The sequence below is a fragment of the Delphinapterus leucas genome, chromosome 18 (genome assembly GCF_059928025.1).
Source record: "Delphinapterus leucas isolate spDelLeu-1000000601 "Yukka" chromosome 18, BTC_Dleu_Yukka2, whole genome shotgun sequence".
Classification (NCBI taxonomy): Eukaryota; Metazoa; Chordata; class Mammalia; order Artiodactyla; family Monodontidae; genus Delphinapterus; species Delphinapterus leucas.
This window is the reverse complement of record NC_143146.1, coordinates 15,685,980-15,689,343: the sequence shown is the minus strand read 5'-3', so window position 1 is coordinate 15,689,343 and position 3,364 is coordinate 15,685,980.

Sequence of the window (3,364 nt, the reverse complement as noted above, 5' to 3'; positions counted from 1 at the left end):
ATGGTAGAGCTGAAGGATCGTCAGGAATAGGAGACAGAGGGCAAGCTGCAATGTCGCTCACACCTGACGCTGATGGCACAGGTGCTGGCTCCTTGCTGGATTCAATTCTATCTACCCTCTTGAAAAAAGGATCCAGTGATGTCTGGGTAGTAGCTCTTTTTTTTCTTATCATAGATGATACAGTAGCACTGGATCGCATTCTGAATGGCTGCTGCAACCTTCGTGTACCGTCCTATGTTCCGGTCCTGTGCCTCAAAGACTAACAGTGCCTCCTCAAATAAAGAAAGTCCCCTTGCCATTTCCTGCATCGTGAGTCTCCTCAGTTCTTCAGTTAATTGTTCTTCTTCTTCTTGTTTCTCTTCGTCCTTTCTCTAGGCCTCCAATTCCATCAGGTCTTCATTAGTAAGCTCCACGTTTGCATCTTTGAAAGTTCACAACTCGAAGGTCCGTATATAGGGGACTTACTGTAATATCTAGTCTTTCTGTGAATGACTGCTTTCACTTAGCATGTTATCAAAGTTCATTCATGCTATAGCATATATAAGGATTTCATTTCTTTTTATGGCTGAATAATATTCTCTTGCATGGATATACTACATTTTGCTTACCCGTTGCTATTATTCCTTGATAGAGTAATTGTAAATTCAGTGCTAAATAAAAGCATCATAACACATAGTACCAACAATCACCCATACAGAGGAGCTTTCTCTCTGGCAGGGTGTGTTGACACACATGATTTCATTTGAACAGGAGCGATTTTATCTGCAGCTCACAACAATCCTGGGTGGCAGGCATTGTTTTCCATTTTATAGATGAGCCCAAAGAAATCAGGCATCTTAGCAAAGATTATGTCCCCACGCAGTTACCAGCAGAGCTGGGACTCAAATTCAGACCTTCTGAACAGAGTCCCTGTTTTTCCTCAGACAGCTGAGCTGCAGTGAGCGTCAACCTGTCCCACGGCGAGGGGTGTGTGAATGGTCCACAGCCTAGGACACACTTTTTGTGCTGTGGAGGGAGTGGAGAGGAGATAAAAGATCTTCTCCATGAACTCTATTTGCCCCTCAAGTGCAACCGCCAGCGACCACATGGCCAGGGGTGGAGGACCTTAGCTTTCCAACTTTTAGCTTTCCAACTTCAAACTGAATGTATCACAGCTTCTACAGGGGTTGACCCATTCCTTGAGGAAGCAAAACAATGGCCCCTCTGTTAAGTGTTCCATCGTCATATCCCCCTGGCCAGGCCCCTATCTGAGGTTTTACAACTAGGCCATTTCTAAGCAGCCCCATTGTGAGCAGACACGTATTTGCCCTGGCCTCACGGGGGAGGGATATGTTCCTTCTTCTGTATTTACACCCCCAGTTGAACCCCCTAAGCTTTGCTGCAAACACGTATGATAGCCTACTCCTTCCTCTTTTGTAAATTTTCCCACCCCTTTGACTAGGCAGAAATGACCTCAAATTATTTTAGTTTTCAGAAAATGTTCTAAAAACTTCATTTTTTAAAATCATTTTTCATTTCCCCAAAGCCCAAATCAAAGTCACTTGTTAACACTAACCATTCATGGACCCAACTCTAATGCATATGGATGTGTATACAAAAGCTGGAAACCACTTTGGGAGAAGCGGAGAGGGAGGGAAAAAAGGGGGTTGGAATCCATCTGTGGATTTAAATTCAGCAAAATGAGCTCACCCCTCCCCCTTTATACCAGGACAAGATGATTTCCTTCCAGACTGTTAGGAGGCCCAGACATTAGGAGGCCCATGATGTCTCAGTGTCCTTCATTGGTGAGGTTCATCTTGGTGACCAGATCAAGGATTTGTCCAGTTTCCCCACTGTATAGTTTCAATTTCCCCCTTGAAACTATTGAGCAATCTGTGGAGAGATACTTTGAGACCATGCAATGATCCTCCTCATTATACAACCTTCCCCTCATACTTAGCATCCATTGATGAGTCTTGACCGAACCAGCCTTTACTATGATGCTTGGAAAATGGCTATTTCCAATGCAACCACTCCTTCCACATTTATCAGTTGTTGACAGTTACCACCTGTAAGCCAGAACCCTCAATCTCATTCTCTCCCCATTACTGTACTCATGGATTTTTATTTTATTCAAGGGGTAAATAATCTATTACTTTTCTTATTCATTTTGATACTGGGATTATCCTAGATTTGGCCAGTAAGAGCCCCTTTAAACTGGCTTCTATGTCTTTTTGATATATTCCCATCTTTTTAACACTTCTGAGAAATACTGATTGAAATCAGAGGCAAATAAAAATAAGTGCTACTTTTTTGGACTGTGGGGTCTCAGGAGCAAAGTTCAGGATAGATAATCAATTGATAGATGTTCAAAAATCTATTAGTTACTACAACTACATACAACATATTCTCTTCAGTTTTGTTATTCTTAGATCTTCTAGTTAGTTCTCATAATTAGTCTCCGTGGTTATCATAGGTAATTAGACTGGAGTTGGCCAGAATCCTTGGACTAATTTGGAAGACAGGACTACAGCCAAAGCTTCTTTTCAACATGGAGTCCTTCTTCAACATCCTTTCCCTGATTTGAATGCCAATTTCTTTATCATCTGTTCGTTCCGACTGTGAGTGTGTTCATAGATTTTTCACTTCACTTTAGCCCTTGGCATTTGGTCTCTGTGGAAGTTCTGATGGCTCTTCTTGCCTCTGTAATCTTGCTGAACAAAGAAGATTTTCTCCCAAACTCAGTAATAATTTTCATTCCTGCTGTCAACACTAAGGTGCTAAGCTAGAGGTTTCCAAACCTTCTCTGTTCATAATGCTCTCAGTGTCTCAGTAAGTTTTTCCAATGCTCCCAGGCCAAAAGAAATACCGAACAGTTCCTTTTATGAAGTACTCAGGCCCAAACAATTTATTAAGTATTCATGTCCAATGACTTTGTTTGGAAAAACTTATACACATAAAAGAAAAGAAAGGTATATTTTTATTTCATTCTTAAACAACCAACATTACTTACCAATGGGCTGTGTGTACCTGTTGGGGAGTGCACAGTTTCTCCAGCCTTGGAAGCAGATTGGACACCACTACTCTCATTTCCTGTTACACATTTATTTTCACGTGCACTTGCTTTTTATCACAACTGCTGAAAACCTAGCTTTGCAAAGAGATGACATCACTGAAAGAACTGTAGAGTGATCTATTGCTGAAACTATGAACTACCTAGCCGTTTGTGCAGTGTCCCACAGATGTCCAGTATCACTGCGTTTCCCTCAAAAATCTAAAATATTCTGCACCCCTGTGAAGCCACTGCAGCGTCCCAGGTTGCTTTCCTGCACAGAACAGAAACTATGACCCTAAGTCCTGAAAACTTTCAGTCCCCTTTGTAAAA